Raw genomic sequence first — 21,300 nt, forward strand, 5'->3', positions numbered from 1 at the left:
TATAGTACTCATCGAAGGCCACGTCAAACCCTTCTTTTTGAAGTATTTTCTCTTTCTAGGAATCAAACTCGGCCAAAGTTTAAAATATGCTAACACACGATTCAGTTCTGGGATAAAATCTGAATCTTGTTCTTGGAAAAACAAGGATTCTAGAGAGTTGTTTGACTCGGTTGATTGGGGTTCTCTCTTACAAGGTCTTTCTTCATCCTCCTACTCTTTCATTCTTATTCCTGTTGTAAGTGTGCCTGTTCATACACTTCTTCTTTGTCCAAGCTTTCTTTTTATTTATTTGTTTATTTTTGCATGTCACTGAAATTTGAAAATTTCTGTTTATTTTCAAGTTTTGGTTTCAATTTTTTTTTAGTTCATGTTTCTCGTCTTTGGTGTTTTACATGACAATTGAATTTTGGGTAAAGAAGAATGACATACACAGATTAATGCTGTGTGTATGTTTTTGTTTTATCCTAGACAATTAATTGATTATGTTTTCTTGTGGGTTTAGTGCATTATTTAGCGGGGAAATCAACAAGTTGGAAGAGGAAAATAACTAATAATTTAACTTAATCACCATCATCTAACTAACCAAACTCAACCAATGAGCCATGTGATAGTACCTCCCAGCTGGAGGATGTGTTTCTAGCATTGCAACTTTGGATGAACAATATATATATATATATATATATATATATATATATATATATATATATATATATATATATATTAATATATATTAATAAAACAAAAAACAGTAACTGCAAAATACAACTATTTATGCTGTAATTGGAATTGGCTAGAATTAGCGTAAGTGAAAAATAATTGAGTTTTAATTTAAAATGATTTTCACACTAACCTCTATCAAAGGATCCACTTGTGGCCTTCTTTTTTACAAGATCTGGTATCTCTGTAGAACAAAAGAAAATGTTTAAAAAATAAACAATGATCTGAGGTAAAATTGCATCAATGGTAAAAATGCAAGGCATTCTAATTAACAAAATTAGCAAGGCATGGTGCACAGAGAATAATGAAAGCAAGTGACCAAAAGAGGGAAACAAATTAAGAGAGAAAAATTCCCAATGATTGACATGAGAATTTTACCATGGTCCATCATGTCTCTCTCATCAATTTCAGGAAAGCAAAACGGTTTAAAAGGAGAAATAAGTGTTGGAGAAGAGATACTCTCTCTATTCTTTCTTTATTCCTCCGCCACACTCAAGTGAAAGGACTCATTCAACCACTTCTCCAATAGCATATTGTTTCTTCTTGCATGTGAGTGGTCACATCTGTTCCTTCGTAAAGAGTTAAAAATTTTAATGTTTTGAGTGGTGTAAAGAAACGGATCAGAATCTGGTTTCTTGGTCTTTTTCAAGTTTGGCAGATTGTGGCTTATTTTTTCCCTTCTCTCCTTACTATCTCCTATCTCCTATCTCCTATCTTGATAAGGATCCCACCGTGGACAATGATCATTCCTACCTATACTTGCATCACCAATCTAACAGGAACCAGCAGTAAGGTATTCATTTTTTTTTCCTTCATCCAATTGTAGAAATACATGTCTAAACTATTTAAAGCTCATACGAAAGTGGGGTACTATGATAGAAGAAAACACAGCATATGCTGATGTTAAAGCTTTTATTATGATGCAGCATTCAAGGCTTGAATCAACACATGTGAAATTGTTTTAACTTAACTGTAAATTTTGAGTTTAAATCTTTGATATATAATTGTATTAAATATTCTAAAAAAACCTTTACTATCAGTACTGATCTTATTCAACTAGGAGGTTTGTTTCTAGATAACCACATAAAAATCACTAATACCAACATAACCAAATGAAATAAGAAAATATCATAATGTCATTTTTCTCATGTACTTAAGAAACTTTAATTTTAAATGTTGTAAACTAAACTAGAAAGTAGGCACCATAATAAAAGAATCTAACAGATAACGTGGAAGTGACTTCATGTCCATCTTTAAGCCAAAAAACATTCATTGCATCTACTATTTGCTTCAGGCTAAAGCGGGGAAGATCCCATGAAAACAGGGAGACGGACGCAATGCATTGGGTTGTGCCATAGAAGGAGGATGGAAAGACATCCTTCTTCTATATATTGATGTACATTAGAGCATTGCTTAAGTCAATTGAATCAGTACAGGTTATTCAAGTAAAAACAGGGGTAGAGGATGAAATTAAAATAAAGACTTACTTATTCTCAAGATTTTTCACTTTCTTCCCATGCCTTCACATTAGACAACCTTTTCTCTTTCTCTATTTCAGCAAGAGCAATATCTATACACCATAGAAATATATCAGTCATTTGATATGAAAAATAGAGTTTTCTTAACACAAATCACCATGAGTACATATTCATGTTAAAAAAGAAAAATATAGTTAAGTGTCAGCTAGAAATCCATGAATGTACATTTGCAATGTGTCTAGAGACTAGATGGTGCATTTCAAATTAACTAATTTAAGTATTATGAAACAAAAAGCTCAAAATATTAAGTGTAAATATTTTGATCAAGATCAAATATTAACAAGACAATGTAAACTGAACTATGAGATAAGTTTAACACTAATCTCTATCAAGGGATCCACCTGTGGCCTTCTTTTTTACAGGATCTGGTATCTCTGTAGAATAAAAGAAAATGGTTAAAAAATAAACAATGATCTCAGAGGTAAAATTGCATCAATGGTAAAAATGCAGGCTAGCTTTCATTGTCAAATTCTAAGAATGGAAAATCAAAAGAATCCCATAAAAATAAATCTTTGAAGAAAGAAAAAAGTATAACAGATTGAACATTACTAAAGTGATAACAGAAAAGAAAAAAGTATAAAAGAAAAGAAAAAAAAAACCAATACTAAAGTGCAAAAACCAAGAGCCATAGGTCTTTTTCTTTTCATTTCCCAACTTCTCAGAAACTAATGAAGATTCACAAAAATCACACTCAACACTCTACAGTAGTAACCAAAACCAGACATATGCTGGATGTTTTATATTCTCCAGGAAACCAAACAGCAATTAAAAAAGCACAAAGTAGTACATCAAGAAAATAGTAACTCAAGTAAAAACAGTAACCCCAAAATACAACTATTGGGGCAGCAGTACGAAATGCAACAGCAGTAGAAGAACTGGGCACCCAACTCAGTAGTACAACAAGGGCCCCACAAGCTTTTCCAATTTGCACAGCAGCAAGGCCCACACTTCTAGCAGCACCCAAAACCAGCAACACCTGCAACACAATTCCACAACAGAAAGTGACATTATACATTCAAATAGAAACTGACTTTACTTAACAGTTTATAATTTACATAGGATTTTAACGATTTATATATTAGATTAATATTTTTTATTAAATAGATCAAATTTAAACAAGCAGAAAATGCTTGGACAAAGTATCTGACATGAAGAGCATGTTATCTTTTATATCTTGGCAATCTCGAAATATTTACAATTACTATAGTTTCTAAATTGTTGCTAAAATAGCCAAATAATTAAGTTCTCAAATACTATAACAACCTTGTGAAACTTAAAAAAGTATTAAAATAAAGTACAAATTATTCTTAATCCACAAACCCTGTGGATAATTCAGAAATCATGTCAATTTACAAGATCTTTAACCTAGCTCTTACAATTCAATTGCAACAAAATGACATATATATCTTTCCTTTTGTTTTCTTCCACAAAACTATGATCAAGATCAAAATTTGTGACATTCATATGATCTTCTTGGGAACAATTGTTGTCAATTATTGTCATGGCCATGCGCGAGAAAACTTGAACACACAGGGCATGGTGGATCACGCAGTTCTTCAAATTTAGTTCTCTTCTCCAAACAATTTGCATGATAAACATGACCACATACTAAAAATGCCACAACTAAAAGCTCCCAGCAAGACATTGAACTCCCCATAAACAAGAAGAGAATCAAATTCAAAGTACAGATACACACCTGACCTCGGCGAAGGTACCTTGGCCGGCGAAGGCGCAAACGGGGACCAACGGCGTCGACGATGCTGGAAAAGTCGGAGCCGAGAATGAATGGCACTCAAACGTCGTTTAGGGTTTCTAATTTCACAAAAGAGAATTATGATGAGAGGTGTGTTGCGCGCGAGTTTAAGAGAGAAAAATGTAGGTTTTCTAATTTCACAAAAGAGAATTTTGTGTTGCGCGCGGGTTTAAGAGAGAAAAATGATATATAAGCGGGAAAATATTATTTAATTAGAAGAGGTTAAAAACCTCCGTAAATTAACTAAAAAAATTGCAGTATTTTCACCTCATTTAATTATTTAAGGAGATTTTTAAAACCTCTGCAAAATAACCTTTATTATTTAACATTTTTTTTGTAGTGGAAGTGTTGTAAATGTACATTTGTCGTACTTCCCAAATGAAATGTACAACTATAGCTAAAAAGATCCTTATTATGATAGCTTTAATTACAGGGTAGAAAGTGTTAGAAAAGAATGGTTCAATCCAAGAGGGAGGTGAATTGGATTCTATGACACTTAAAAATTTTTCAGAGTTCTAAAGATCTTTATTTCAAGTTAAACTTTTCTAATATGAATTCTCAAAGAATTTCGTTGAAAGACTTGCCAATGGGAATGAGTCCTATATGATTTCTTGATTAATCTTGATTAAGTTCAATGTTAAGAACACTTAATATGAAACACTTTGGTTCAGTTTAAAGCAATGTTATGCATACAAACATATTAATCAAGATCATTCACTTTAACACTCAACCAAGATTTTGCTCAATGTAAAAGATAAGAGTGAGAGAGAAGAATGCACAAGTATTTTATCCTAGGTCATCCACTCCACATGTGACCTACATCCAGTCCTCAATCATAACCTGATCAAGATTTATTCCACTATCTTAATGAAGAAGTTTTACAAGCATACCACACATGCATATACTCCTACATTCAAGATAACCACTTTCTTGCCCCCAAGACAGCACTTGTAAAAACTCACTACAAGAATTCCTTACCACTTGAGACACCTACTCAAGATTTCCCTTACACATTACACAAAGAATTAAAGGAACAAATTCACCTGGAAGCTAAACAAATCAGACTGTGAATTCCAAAAGCAAATCTTAATCTTTCTCTCCCAAGAATGTAGTAATGATGATGATCTTTTTCAAAGCATTTCAGAAAATGTTTTTCTTCTTGGTTTCACAAAGAAAACACTCCAAGAAGGTCATAAAGACTTCACAATATAGTTTTCTCTCGTTGATTCTCAATTCGTTCTCTGTTTTGAAGTTTCAAAGTGTGAAAGCTATTTATAAAAATTTCAGAACCAGATAATCGATTATTTTAAGGAATAATCGATTATTTTGTTCTTCATGATTTCTGGAAATCACTCAAGAACAGAATAATCGGTTTTTTTGCAGGATAATGATTATTCCAGAGAGTGCTTCCTGGAATAATCGATTATTTCATAGATAATTGATTATTACAGCAAGGCTTTATTCACCTGTTGCTAGAATAATCGATTACACTTAATGATAATCGATTATTTTGAGTTAGTTCTCAAAAACTCAATTTTATACTTCAAAAATCTTTTCAGGTATTTTAAATCATCATCGTACTCACTCTCAGTCAATTTAGATTAAGATTAACTTATGCACAAAGCACACACATGCAAAATAAGCTAATCAAAACAATACAACTCATAAGAACTTATAAACTACTCCTATTACACATCATGATAATCATATCTTCTTCTTGACTAGTTTGTGTCCTTAGTCAGCTTCAACTTTCAGAATTTACTCTTTGTTATCATCAAAACTCTCATGCTCTCTCATACTTCAGAGCTTACACTACAAGAATTTCGCGGATTAGCGAGGGAATTTAGCGAGGGATATAAATCCAAGCTATTTCCTCGCTAATTAGCGAGGGACTGGCGAGGAATACAGTCCCTCTCTAATCCCTCGCTAATTAGCGAGGAAATAGCTTGGATTTATATCCCTCGCTAAATTCCCTCGCTAAATAGGATCATTTTGTGACCAACCTTCATCTCCTCGCAAATCCGTCGCTAAAGCTAGTGCTTATTTAGCGAGGAACTTAGGCCCTCGCAAACCCCTCGCCAAATTATGAGCCAAAATATAAATAAAAAAAAATTCATCTAGCGAGGGAGTTTTCTTGTCGCAAATCCCTCGCTAATGTATAGCCCTCGCAAATCCCTCGCAAATTAGTGAGGGAAAAGGTTTTTCGCTAATCCCTCGCAAATAAGAGATTTCGTTGCTAGTAAAATTTGAAATTCAAGTATTTGTAAAATTTCTTGAAATAGTAAAATTTCAAATTCTCCCAAAAAAGTAAGAATTTGAAATTCTTCATATTTTTTTCTTTTTATTTTACTTATATATATTTTATCTTATTTGTTATCTCTTCATTTTTTTAATTATTCAATATTTAAATAATTTTAAAATTATTAAATATTATCTAATATTAATTTTAAAAATTATTAAATATTATCTAAAATTATCTATTAAATAAAACTATTGATTAAAAGATAAAGTATACAAATTTTTAGACTTAATTTATTGAATAAAAAATTCAATATATAACGTAATTAAATTCATTAAATAACTCTTTTAAGAGTTACTTTTGAAGTAACTGAATTTTCACTCATATATATTTTTTAAAACACACACACACACACACACATATATATATATATATATCATCATAAATTTTAAATATAATTTATATGTTTACAATATGAATTTAGTCCGTGTATGTCTTGTTTTCTTAATTATGATAATTTAAAATATTTTTGTTTATTTTGATTTATATATGAATTTAGTCTCTGTAAGTTCATGTTTTCTCAATTTTAGTTCTTTAAATTTTTATCCTTATAAATATGCATTTTTCAAATTTTAGTTCTTTAAATATATATTATAATTTTCTTTCACTTTAGTTCATATAACTTCGTACTAACAACTAAAAATTAGAAAGAAAAAATATAAACTTATATTGACTAAACTTTAAAAAAAAATATTATAAAGATTGAAATTGAGAAAGGATAATTCTATAAGGATTAAAAATAATTTAATAGATTTAAAACAAGTATTAAATTATTAAAAATAATTATTAATTATTAATCTAAAAACGTTTTTCACATGGGAAATAAATTAAAAATAAAGATTGAAATATGTGTGTTATTTGAGCTTGTTCCGTAACATTAGTGTACTCAAACATCCTTGGAGACATTTTTTGATTTATTTGTGTATCTTCCTAGAGGCATCCCCGCCTTACAAAACAAGAGAGTAACTTTTGTTCAAAAGTAAGAAAAGCATGAAAATGGAACTTGGTAGGTGGTGTATGTTGGGAGCCTTTGAAGTTGAACTTTTGATTTTTTTTTTTAATTTGGTGGAAAAAGTAAATTAACTCGGATAAAACAAATTGAGGCAGGGAAAGAGAACAAGGTAGCAAGGCATGTCCCAATCATTTTTTTTTTGGTACAAAACAAAGCAAGAAGGGCTATTTCCTAAAGATACCCAACCGATCCCATCATGTCCTAGTAAATTGGCCTCAACCTCTCTTCAATTATTAGGGATGGTTGATTCCAATGGACATAAGCATAGGGTTAGTTTTGTTTATAATCTTTTTTGCACGTTAAGCAACTGAACTTATATTGGGTTATTGTAAATTGTGTGGTTTTTAGCTGTTTGTTGGCTATAAATATGGTTCTCTTAGTAGAATACACATAAAAATACAAGATATAACACAAGTCAAAGTTATTTTTTCTCCTAAAATTATTTCTAATGTTACTAAATATTTTACAGTACTTTTTGGTTTAGAGACCGTTCTGTATACAAAAAATTAATCCAACTAATATAATAATACAATAGGATTTTTTTCTCTAACGTGCTTCAACTAAAATTTCTCTATACTGTTATTATTTATTGATATTTATCTTGATATAATTCATCAATAAATAATGTATCTTTCATTTCCTATTTCCATGGATCTAACAATCTTAGAAAAAAAACTTTGATGATTATGAATTAGATATTTTTTTTATAAAAATATATTTATGATGAAAAAAAATAGAAATTGTTACTTTAGATTTCAATGGTATCAATTGATTATAATTTGATGAACTTTGTTTTGACGTGCTAAAAGATAAACATCTTGTAAAGATAATATGAATGCACTAATTTTTCTTAAAGAAGTCAATAATATATCCTGCAACCATATGAAAATATGAAGATGATGGTGGAGAATGACAATCCAGTGGATGATGGATCATATGATTCAATAATAGGTAGAGATGTCAAACAGGTCAGATTGGCCTAATCCAGTCTAACCTACACGGACTAAATGTTATTTTAGATTAAGTTTGTTTGATCTATATAGAGACAACAAAATGAGTTCCGGTGTCTAAGGACTAACTTGTTATCTCGCCAAAATTATTATTTGATCAAGTTGGATATCCTAACATGTCTTATCTAATCTATTTGGCCAAATGATAGGCTGGATCGAGTTGACTTGTCAATCCACTTAATTTTCATTATTATTATTTATTATAATAAGAGATTGTAAAAATTTTAATCAACTTAATTTAATTTTTTATTTAAAAGTATTCAAAATAAAAGCAATATTAATATTATAAGAGGTAAAAGTAATAAATACATGAGATTTAAAATAAAACTAATTGCATAGAGTAAATATTTCACTTCATTTTTAATGTATTTTATTTTTTTTTTCAAATACAATTATTTTATTATTTTTAAAACTAAAACAACAACTTATTTCTATGTAAACTTTTTTTCTTATATTTATCTTTTTTAATATTATTTTTGAATTTAAAATAATACCATATTAAAATTATAATAGTATATATATTTTTATATTTTTATCAGTATTATTTCTATTTATTTTATTATTATATTTATTTATAGTTTAAATTAAATTCATTTATAAAGATAAAAGTAATTTAAATTTATCAAATAAAAAGTTTAAAATATTTATATTTAATAATATAATATGTTTAAAAATTATATTGACTAATATTTTTTATTTATATAAAATTAAAAAAAGAGTTGTTACCACTTTATTTTTTTAGTTTCCCTCCTAAAAATAAATAAAGTTGCTTATTAAGTGAAATTGCTTCTCTTCCCAATCCTTACCGCTTCAAACTGCTCTTCTTCAAACCCTTCACTCTCACATTCTCTTCTTCAAACTGCTCATCCAGCCGCTTCGCCCTTCCTCCTCGCTGCCATTGGTTAGGCCGAACCGGACCGCCTCCCTCAAACCACCACTTCCAAGGTATTCAACTCAATCACCAACTTCCAAATTCTCATTCAAATTCAATTCACTTCGTCTTCGCGCGGTTGATTTGCGTGTTCAATTTAGGGTTCCAGCTTCTACGTCCGTCGGAAAATGTTGCCTACCTGAGTTCCCAGCCACTTCTTGGAATTGAGGTTAAGTTTTTAATTAAAGAAATAAGGTTTTGAATAGGGTTGTCTTACTGGTGCTGTCTTTACTGGTGCACGAGAATATTTTGAATTGGTTAGGAGTCATAGAATTACTGAAGGAAAAAAATTGAAAAACAAAAAGAGAAAAAGAGAGAGCAAGTGTTGTCTGCGTCTATGAATGCCCTGGATTCTTGATGTGATCTTGGATCTATTTTTGCGTTTGTAGGAATGATCAGATAACTTGAATGCATATTTTATTACCTTTGAGCTGGCATCGCCTGAAAAATTTCCTCAATGTTTCATTGGCTTTACTTCATTGTCTAGATACATGACTTTACTTCATTACTATCTAAATTTTTTGGATGTATTTGATACACAACATAATTGTGTTTGCTCCATGCAATTCAGAGGAAAAGAGAAACAATGCTGAACTTGAAGAAATTAATGGCTCTGTAACGGATTTTGCTGGTATTTTGAATGCTTGGTATTCATTTTTAACATGATAAAGAAGCAAGTAGTTGATATGATTTTTTTTTAACAAAACATAGTTCTTTAGATTATTGTAGTATTATTGAACTTTGGTTGGCCTAATGCTTTATTGTAGTACCAAATTATTTAATCACGGTTGATCTGTTTTTGGTTAATACGAAGGTTTGGCACAATAAACTTTGATATATTACACCGTCAAATCAAACTTATTTGTATACTTTTCTCTCTATTATATGTGGCACTTCCATACTTATTTGTTTTTATCATGGATCTTCATTCTACTATATTCCTTCGTCTCTCCTTTATTTAGTAGCATATTCACTTCATGATAATATTTTGTTATGGTTTACATTGCAAGTTTCTATTTGCCTGCATGGTGGGTCAATCAGTAAACCAGTTTTTTATTACATTGCAAGTTTTTTTTTAATTTTTCATTTTTCAATCTCTCTATTATGTTGCCGAAATTAATTTGTGCATTTTATACAGGTTAGTGATAGGTGTAAACATCAATTCCCATCTTGAGCATTTCCAAGCCAATTTTGTCGAAACTGGCCATGTCGATTTGAAAAAATTGTGAGTCCATTGCTCTGTTTTTTTTAATTCCTTGAAAATAAGATTTTCTCATTTTTCATGTTGATTCTTTTTAATATCTGATAATCATATTCATTTTATTGTGTGTGCAGTGAGTTTTCATCTTTGGTACGTAGCTTTTAAAACTACAAGTTTTTATTGTATTAGTGAAATATTCAATTTTTAGTAATATTGTAGGGATGAAAGCTTATGATTTTAGGAATTAAAGTCTAGATATTTGAAAATACAGGGAGGATAATTTATGGTTGTAAAAGTCAGAGGCTAAAGACACTCTTAATCCTTTATTAAATTAAAAATTAAAATTAAAAAATTAGATATAATGTGGAAAATACTTATATAGTAATTACATTATTAAGTAGTAAGTTTAGGATAAAGACCAGAGTTGTATTTGGATGATGGTGCATATCCTGAACAGGTAATATCATAGTTTTTATATTGTGCTTTAAGTAATTTCTTTATTTACCTCCTTTTTGATTAATATTTTGGTGAATTTACATTTAGGTTGACTGGATTGGATAGATAAATCAAATAGATGCTGGTGAGTGGTGAGTATCCATGTCTTACTCTCCATTAATCATAGATTGTAACACAAACTTTCATAATCTCACAATATTGAAATTACTTTTGTATATATATGAATAGCATAGGCTACCAGAGTGAAGGAGATTGTGTTGGTTGTCCCACTATAACATTTTTTGGGCAGCCACTCTGCACCACTATCTGTTATTGACTACTATGCTAGAAGCACATTACTTTGTTGTTAAAGTTTTAAGCGCAGTAAGGTTGTTATCTTATGATTCAATGATAAATTAAAATGGTTTCACTTGTGAAAATAAGTTTGAACATAAATCCAAACTCATAAAATTACACACACATTGGTATAACAAAAATGAAGAATGGGGATGGATAAATTATCTGTATGCTTTTGAGAACTATATACTACTAAGTTCTTTCAAACACTTTCATTTTTATCAGTTAAAAATTATTGAGATTCATAAAAGTATGTTTGTCAAAGTCTATTTAAATAGTCATCATTATTAATTACTTTATAAATTTTAACAAATAGAAAAAGAACATGTATTATTCTCGGAACGAGACGTATACGTATATCCTCGCAGCATTTTAGATGTCCCTCTCATATACGTGACATTTTCGCTGGTGGTAAGATCTTTACATAAAACAAGTAACCCCACCAATACCAAGTACCTATTTCCTTAATATTCTTAGCATATGTAATTGAATGTGAGAACATTATAAGTGACCAACTTGTGATATTGTTGCCAATTATTACATACCATACGAGAAGCAATTCCTATATCTTTTCTCTTATTTTCTAATTATAATAATTAAACCCCTATCATTTGTAGTTGAAGAAAGGCATCGCTCATATATAGGTTTATGTGTGCTAATTGTTGAGTCCATTTTAATTTATGACCCGTGGCTGTTATATAGGTTTAATTTTAATTTTAATTGTTATGTAGCCAAGACAGTTATCTATCATTGCTGATTTGTGATGTAGGCTTATTAATCGTATTTGTTATATATAAATTGAATTTTACAAAAGATTAATAATAGCTTATTAATCCTATTTCTTATTATTTTAATTTGTGAAATAAAAAATAAGAGTAATGAGACCAAATCGAAGTTAGATGTTAAGACGAAAAGAAATGATGGTGAATTTGTCTCAACTAGGGCAAATAAATTTATTGTATGTTATTTTATATTTTAAGATTGATTATGTACTTTTTTAACCTCTTACTATTTCACTTATTTTTTTTGTTTATTATTTGTAGGAAAAATATGAAGAATCAATGACACAAAAATATGGAGAAGACACTTCTTCTCATCCTGTAATTGATTCTGATCTTTGGTTAAAAGCTGCAGGTGAAAACAAGAAGAAAAGAGTGCATGGCATGGGACATAGCTTGGATCTTGGAACTAGTAGCTCTACCCAAGCTTCATCTCCAGAGGTTGCAGGTGCCTCTACAAATCTTACGCCTATGACAGAAGAACGGGTCACTGCAGTTATAAATAATGCATTGGCCTTTTTTTTGCACACACAATTACCAAAGATGATGAGGCAAATAATTCAAGCAGTTCAACCATCAACCAACCAACATAGGGAGGATCAAGGACGAGATGATGATTTTACTAGCTTAGGTTGATTACTATTTAGGATGACTCGTTATTTGGCTTTTCTTTTTGTAAGATATTAATTAGTTTAGGTTTCTTTAAGATAGTATGCACAAGTTGGATTTTGTAAGACATTTAACAATTTGGTTTTGTAAGAGATATTGTTACATGCAACTTTTATCTTAAATCATGTCGAATTGAAAAAAAAATTATGTAGTTAATTTAGATTTATTTAAAATATCAAATTAAGTGGCATATTTACAGGGATTCATGAGAGAATAATGTATATATAGATAAATTAGGAAGGTTTCGCGAGATATTAGTGAGGGATTCGCGAGGAAACTCAAAAGATATGTTGTGAAGGTTTCGCGAGGGATTAGCGTGGTATTCGCGAGGGAACTCAATTCATATGCTTTGATGGATTTGCGTGGGATTTGCAAGGGTTTAGCGAGGGATTTGCGAAGGACATATTTGCGAGGGTTTAGCGAGGGATTTGCGAGGGAACTCAATCCATATGCTTTGATGGATTTGCGTGGGATTAGCGAGAGATTTGCGACGAACATATTTGCGAGGGTTTAGCGAGGGACATATTTGCGTGGGATTAGCGAGGGATTTGCGAGGGACCTCAATTGATATATTGCTAGAAAGTTGCGAGGAATTAACGACGATATCGCGAGGGATAATTGCGACGGAGTAGCGACAAAGTAGCGACGGAATATTAAATACAATTAGCGAGGGAATTTAGGTTCTACATTTGCGAGGCAATAGCGAAGAATTAGCGGCACAAATTTGCGACGGACTAGCGAAGCTGGTTGCGAGGGAAAAGCGAAGGAATGTAGCGAGGGAATTGCGAGGGATATGCATCCGTCGCTAATTAGCGACTTGAATTTAGCGAGCGAATTATCCCTCGCAAATCCCTCGCTAGTCCCTCGCTATTCTCTTTAGCGAGGGATTTGCGAGGGATCTTTCCCTCTCTAATCCGCGAGATTCTTGTAGTGTTAGTTGATTCACTACTTCATGAATCTCAACAGAAAGTTTCATTGAAATCTAAATCCATAGTTTGCTAAAATCCCTTTGCAACCAACCTGGCCTTTCTTATTTCTATTGTCCCATCAACTTTGTACTTGTTTATAATGATCCATTTTGAGTCAATGACATTTTCTTGGCCTTGTTACGATACCAAAATCTAAGTGCCATTAGAGATTAAAACCCTACATTTAGAATTCATAACCCATCTACATTCTTATCTATTAAGAGATTCAGGTACTGTCTCTGGACTCTAGTTCCTTTCCTTCCTCTTGTCTTCCAATTTCTCCTACATAAGGTAGTTTTGATTTGTGGATTCTTGACTTACTCCTTGTATATATTTGGTGCATGTTTGAGGGTGGAATTGCATGCATTTCAATTGTCACATCATTTTCTCCAACCACTTCATTAGTGGTGTTTCGAGGTTTTTATTTTACCCATTGACCTAAATAAAGACTCTCCTAGTTCTGCATCAATTTGTTGTTCACGAGCTAATGATGAATTTCCTACTATGCTTTCTGTGGTGCCACTATTTTGGAATTGATCACCATTATGTTGGGTGGAGTTGTTGGACTCTTTTACACTAATTGATTTATGAGCTTTAGATTCATGATTATTTTCATTCCTAGCAAGAACAAAATGATAAAAATAGGAAGATGGTTGAATAAATATTTGTACTGACTTTTTTTGTTAAGGAAACCATCATGGAAAGGGAAATCCTGCTCATTGAATACCACATATCTTGAAATAAAGATCAAGCCATTTGAGTTCATGCACTTGATGAATCCCTTAAACGAGTTGTTATAATTGAGAAAAACACATTTTATAGTGTGATATTGCAACTTATGAAAATTGTAAGGCTTGAGACATGGGTAACATGCACAACCAAAATGCTTTATGTTATTATAATAAGGCTCCTTGTTAAATAATAATGAGTAGGGACTTTTATTTCCCATTATTGGTGTAGGAAATTTATTTATTAGGAACACTAAAGTTGAGAAAGCCTCCCATAAAAAATAAAGTGGAACTTTGACTTGTGCCTATAATGTAAGATGAAGTTTAACAATATGCCTATTTTTTTTGTCCTACCATTTTGTTGTGAAGTGTAAGGACAAGACATTCTCAATTGGAAACTAGGTTCTTGGGCAAATTTTTGTAAGACTTTGAATTCACCTCGACCATCATATTGCACTATCTTAATATTCTTATTAAATTGATTTTTTGTCAATTTTATGAATTGAATAAATGCTTACATAGTTTTAGACTTTCGCTTTAATGGATAAATCCATGTAAATCTACTATAATCATCAATGAGATGTATGCAATACTTAAAAGTAGAACAAGAATTTATTGGTTCAAGGCCCCATATATCTGTATGAATCAACTCAAGGGGCTCTTGAGCATGAGAAAAAGAATATTTAAAAGGTAAAAAATGTGATTTTCCAAATTGACAAGCCTCTCAAAAGGTGAACCAATCATCTTTTAGAACATTGATATTACAACTTCTTAAGACTTGATCCAAAACTTTACTACTAGGATGTCTAAGCCTCTTCTTCCAATTCTCCTTTATTGATAAATATATGCATGAGTCATTACGAGGTTGAGCTTATATTAGAGGATTGGTATAGGCCATCTCTAAGCTTCCCTTCTAGTAGAACCTTCCATACCATCTTGTCCTTCCCAAAATAGTAACTTGCTTTAAAAATCAATTGTGATATTATTTTTAGTAGTAAGCTCAAATACATTTAATAATTTTGAAGTAATCTTGGGCACAAAGAGAAGATCATATAGGTTAAGAAATCCTTGACAAGTTTTTAAAGTTGTAGTACGAGAGGCATGTATATCTAGTCTCTCACCAATACCAATACCTAGAGAACTTTACCATTATGTTCAAAAATTTCCTGGAATTGATCAAGATTGTGTGTGACATGACTACTGGCACCACTATTGAAATACCACTCTAGATCTCTAACTGAGTTTGGCGAGGCAATAAAGGCATTGAAATTATGTCTTTTTCCTTGTCATTTGAAGATTGACCAATGTATGATTTATCAAACCTATAAAAGCATTGGACAATAGTGTGAACGAATTTTCTATACACATGGAATATTGGTTTGTCTCAACATGATCTTCCTTTTCCACTTCTTGCACCTTCGAAATTATTTTCTCTCCAACCTCCACGAGTGTGATTGATTGCCTTGTTGATCAAATCTGGTTGCAACATTTTCTAAAAAGCCAAGAGTCAGATTTGAAAAGGAACAATTGCTCAAGTTTATTTTCAAATTCTAGGATTTGTGCCTTCAAATCCACCTAAGTCAAATCATTCTTTTTTCAAATAATTGGACTATTATAGCCTTGTATATCAAAATCCAAAATAGCTAAAGTTTGAATGATCAAATTAGTGATGGAGATGGGGTTTCCTATGAGTTTGAGATTGTTTGCTAGTGACTTCATCTTTATGAGATACTCCTCCATCTTCATTCGAACCTTGCGAGAGCTACGAAATTCGGTCATTAGTAGTGTGACATGAGAATGTTTATGCGTTCTTGCTAAGCATTGAGCATCTTCCCAAAACTCTTTAAATGTTTCATATAGTAAAAAATAAAATTATTGTTAAATAGTCATCATAATTGAGTTAAATAGTCATCATAATTGTTTTTTTGAAACAGCCAAATAAAATTATATTGTGGCACTAGGGGTGCCATAATCCCATATTTACAAGGTATTGGTTAGGGGTAATTTAGATTAACTAACCAAATTACGTACTAACCAAACAAAATCTTACTATCCCACCTAAAAGTAATTTGACCCAATATTGTAAAGCAAAACAACGAATCCTGAATCCGCCCTTAAGATAAGAGTAGTTAACATTCACTCTCATTTGTTTTCCACCAATTATTTAATGCCCCTGTATAGAACCCTTTTTTCCACTCAACCACTCAGATTATTATTACCTCTTATTTCGTCCCTGGTGTCCCCTTCTAAGTCTTCCCATCATTATCCTTCATCTTCTGTAATGCATACCCTGGTTTTGACTCCCACTACACATAGTTGAATTGAAAATCTTTATCCATTTTCATCCATGACCAAGTTGTAAATTTGATTTTCTGCTCCAATTGTTGTATTTCAATTCCTTGGCCTCTGAAGATATTATTGTTTCTTGTCATCCAAATATTGTAGACAGCTACCATCCACATTATTTTCCATCTTGATGCTTTCTTATTTTTGTAGTTGTGTCTTGGAAGTTGTTCGAAGTGTTGAATTGTAGTTGCTGGTAATACCGTATTAAAATTGGTCCACTTGTAACATAATTTCCAAACCTTATCAACCTTACTATAGTGAAAAAATAAGTGTGTTGTTGTTTCCGTTTCCTCAAGACAGAACCTGCATTTTTCCTCATTCTGAGCTATCTGTATGTTCCTCTTTTTCAAGTTATCTATAGTTGGTAGGCCCTCAAAGTACATTCTCTGTGTTAGTATTTTTGCCTTAGGGGGGATTTTAAGTGACCACAACTCTTTTAGGAAAGGTACCTATTCTGACCCAACTTTCCAAGATAGTAATTCACCAAAGATGGACTTCACAGTATATGCTTGAGTATTCCCTGACAACCATTTCCAGTAGTCTTTTTTATGACTGTCAAATTGTAACCCTTGTAGTCTCCTTTGTAGATCCTCCCACTGCTCAGAGTCGTTCCCTAACCAATTTCTTCTCCACCCGAAATCCCAGTTCCACTCCCTGTCATTCCAATGTCCCATTGAATGTATTCTGGTTTTTTTTAGTAGAATTCAAATAGATTCTAGGATAGATTGCTGCTAATGGTTCCTGGTCCAACCATGGGTCTTCCCAAAATAGAGGCTTTTGACCATCCATAACATTCCATTAGTATAATCTTTCAAACCATTGTTCCTCATTTCCACATACTTTTCTTAAGTCCTTCCACCAGTATGATTGGAAGTTATTATCCTCTCCACTCGTTAGATCCCTCCACCCTCCGTATTTAGATTCTAGTATGTCTCCCCATAGGGTTTTTTCATAGTGGAACATACTCCAACGCCATTCCCCAACAATGGCTTATTAAACAGATTGATATCCTTTATTCCTAGTCCACCTTGTGCGTTTGAACAACATATTTTGTCCCAACTGATCCAAGCAATTTTCTTGTGTTGATTTCCCTCTCCCTACAAAAATTTACGTTGTATCTTCACTATCTTATATGCTCCACCTTCTTGGGTATTTTGAAAAAGGATATGTAAAATAGTGGAAGGGACGAGAGAACGAAGTTGATTAAACAAACTCTCCCAGCAAGGGATAGAAGCTTATTTTTCCAGAGTGCAAGCTTCTTTTCAAATTTAAGTATGATTGGTTTCCACATAGCCTGACGTCTAGGATTGTCACCGATTGGGAGACCAAGGTACTTAAATGGTATATCCATAATTTTGCAATTTAAAACCATGGCCTAACTTGTAAAATCTGACAAGTTTGATCCAATTGCCCCATAATAGCTTTTATGGAAGTTGATTTTGAGACCTGAAACTAGCTCAAAACATCTAAATAAGCTCTTGATAGTTATGACATTATTAGATACAGTTGCTTCCCCAAATAAAATGGTGTCATTTGCAAATTGTAGTAAATTTACCGCCACTCTTTTAGCTCCTACCTCATAACATTTGAACAATTTTTTTTAGACAGCACTTCTCATCATGCCAGCTAAACCTTCTGCCACAGTCACATAAGAAGGGTGATAATGGATCACCTTGTCTTAATCCCCTTTGTGGAGAAAATTCTGAAGTAGGGGAGCCATTGATAAGGACAGAAACTTGACTTGATCTTAGACATCCTTCAATCCAGCTTCTCCATTTGTTGTCAAACCCTAACCACTGTAACATGTATAAGAGAAACCCCCAGTCCATAGAGTCAAATGCCTTTTCATAGTCCATCTTGAATATAAAGCAATTTTTTTCTTCTTTTGTGTGTTGTCTATAACCTCATTTGCTACTACTATGCTATGAAGCATGTTCCTCCCCCCGAGAAAAGCACTTTGGCTCTGGTCTATTATATATGGGAGAACCACTTTCATTCTATTTTCTAGCAGTTTTGCAAGTATTTTGTACAAAGATCCCACCAATGATATTGGTCTGTAATCACGTAGGTTGTTTGGACATGATACTTTAGGAACTAATGCAACAAATGATGAGTTTGAAGTTAGACATGAAACACATAGAAGTGGGCGTTGCATATGTGTGTATGTGTAAGAAGGAATTTTAAACCATTTTCGCAAGAATAATGTTCTTCGTCCAATGCATTTTTAGATACCAGATGGTTATGCAGAAATTGCTTAACACAAGGTCATTGCGTCTAAAAGATTTATCGACTGCTGAAAGAAAATGTTTCATATAACAATAATGATTAAAGTTCTTGCATTTTCCTGTTCAAGATAGTTTCATTTAAAGATAAGCAGCAGATACAACTTTTCAGTGTATCAAATATATATTAAATAAAGTTTGCGTCTACGTCTGAAAAATGATTTCACTAAGAGATTCTAGGTGGACGAAATTTTTCCCAAAGATTTAACCATTAATGAAGATATGCGTATGAGAAATAGGAATTAGCAGTGCAAGTTATTTTATACTGGTTCACTCAGACCGAGCTACTTTCATTTTCCTTCAACTAAAGGATTCCACTAAATATGCAATTGAGTACAAAAGTATTGTCGACCACTTCTGGCCCGTTGACTTCACTCATCAATGCTAGTATTTTCTTATCAGTCTCTTCAAGATAGCATTGAGTATTATCGTCCACTCCTAGACCTGAGTATTCTCGACCACTCCTGGCTTGCCAGCTTCACTCACCAGCACTAGTATTTTCTTATCAGCCTCTTCAGGCTAACAATGAGTATTATAGACCACCCAGGTCACGACCACTCCTGGCCACGAGTATTCTAGACCACCCAGGTCACGGCCACTCCTCGTCATGAGTATTCTCAACCACTCCTGGTTGGCTAGCTTTACTCACCAACTCTAGTATTCTTAAACCACTTCTGGTTCCTCAAGTATTCTCGACCACTCCTGGTCCACCAACTTCACTCACTAGCACAAGTATTTTCTTATCAGCCACTTCTGATTAGCAGTGAGTATTCTTGACCACCTCTTGGCCTGTCGGCTTCACTTGTCGACGCTAGTATATTCTTATCAGCCACTTCTAGGTAGTAGTGTGTATTCTTTGACTAGCCTCTCTAGGCTTTACAAGTATTCACTCCCTAGCCTCTTCAGGCTTTACAGATGATAGACGTATAATCAGGTTTGAGTGTTTGGGTTACTTTCACAGAGAGGATACATATATGATTTACACTCTCTAAGGTTTCACTACCTTAGTCCTACAGAGATTCTAAGTGTGTGGGTTACTCCGTACAAAGAGGATACATAAGATTACAACACTCACTAAGGTCTCCTTCCTAAGATACACTTGGAACACCTTAGACTACAGAGATGAATACAATGATACATTGTAGATTTGTGAAGAATCGATCTCTGATTTCTCTATTTTTCTTTTAGGCTTGATATTAATTTTGATGCTTAATGCTAAAAGCTAAAAGCCCAGGGTAATGCCTATAGTCATTCTTTCGTTGCTCATTGCCCTCTTTTTTTGTTTTGAGGTTATTGCATACTTATAGGCCTATAAAATTTGCCTGTTGCATATGTCGTAGTTGTAATATTTTTCACAACCAAACGTTATAATTTTTCTTACTGGTAAAAGAAGTTGCTTAACATATTCTTTTATTATAATAATTATTACTTTTGTGAAATAATCATAATAATAATTTAATTAATGATGTACTATTGTAAGCATGTGATACCAAGTTAAACCACACATGAGTTAAGATACGGTATGTGTTATGGATGTACTTGGAAAGTTATAGTAGCTAGGTACGTATGCTACGTGATAAAAGACAAGGACAAATGTATAGTCTCTAAATGGTTGAAGAATCCATTTTCCATAATCTCAATGGTTAGGGTATCGCTTGAAGATAGAGATGATCACGTGATCTACTTGATAACTCCGCCACCTACCTCTGTTGAGGTGCCGTTTTCGGGAGATATACTCCTAATCACTCTCCTGACATTATGTTTTTAAGATAATATCGAGGAATGTATGGATTCATGGTCATGCATTTGTTGGGTTTTGGAATCCCTTGTGGAGAACAGACTTTAAATGTGGAAAATAACAATAAAATATAGACAAATGAAAAGAGAGAAAGTTTTCGTTGTTGAATTCGCACATCTATCATGCAACAGTTTTCTATTTGTATCTTGAGATTCATGCACTGTTGAATGAAGCTGATTTTTGGAAAGTATGTTCATAGGACATGGTTATTCGTTTTCAATGATTAGATTGTGGAAAGGAGGTTTGGAGTGCGAGAAGTGCATTTTGTAATAATAACTCTATTTTTAAAAAATTTTCATCTTATTTTTTATTTCTAAACAATTGTATTTAATGTATTCTTTTTGGAAAATATCTTGTACCATTTGTTTATTATAATAGAGATATTTTTTTATCCGAAGGATTCGTAATTTTAACCTTTCCTCCTATTAAAAATATTTTTCTCTTATGCATTTGAACTGTTATTCTTTTATTAAAATG

General features: G+C 32.3%; 1 protein-coding gene and 1 long non-coding RNA gene across 7 annotated transcripts in view; one reads left to right on the top strand and one right to left on the bottom strand.

Moving 5' to 3' along the window:
* The window catches only part of LOC109792498 (uncharacterized), a 28,195-nt gene extending 24,006 nt beyond the window's left edge, over positions 1–4,189 (bottom strand). Inside the window, exons 1-5 of one of the 2 annotated variants that reach the window (XM_083066073.1) lie at positions 3,952–4,186; positions 3,144–3,231; positions 2,597–2,629; positions 2,205–2,287; positions 851–901 (exon numbers count right to left, since the gene is read on the bottom strand). The gene's annotated coding sequence lies outside the window, so the exon portion shown is untranslated. Of the gene's footprint in view, positions 1–850; positions 902–2,204; positions 2,288–2,596; positions 2,630–3,143; positions 3,232–3,951 lie in introns of both variants that reach the window. The other variant, XM_083066074.1, reaches the window with a different exon arrangement.
* Positions 29–13,548, top strand: LOC109802312 (uncharacterized). Of its 5 annotated transcripts, none has more exons than XR_014430435.1 (8): positions 29–194; positions 1,129–1,510; positions 9,201–9,274; positions 9,362–9,429; positions 10,399–10,485; positions 10,596–10,611; positions 11,005–11,048; positions 12,297–13,548. It is a non-coding gene; the product is annotated as an uncharacterized LOC109802312 (long non-coding RNA). The 5 variants fall into 5 exon arrangements; XR_002240090.3 differs by lacking the exon at positions 10,596–10,611 and having other exon boundaries at positions 1,129–1,266; positions 1,441–1,510; positions 12,297–13,547; XR_014430433.1 differs by lacking the exon at positions 10,596–10,611 and having other exon boundaries at positions 12,297–13,547.
* Positions 13,549–21,300: the final 7,752 nt, after the last annotated feature.

The sequence above is a fragment of the Cajanus cajan genome, chromosome 10 (assembly GCF_000230855.2).
Source record: "Cajanus cajan strain Asha chromosome 10, NIPB_CcT2T_4, whole genome shotgun sequence".
Lineage (NCBI taxonomy): Eukaryota > Viridiplantae > Streptophyta > Magnoliopsida > Fabales > Fabaceae > Cajanus > Cajanus cajan.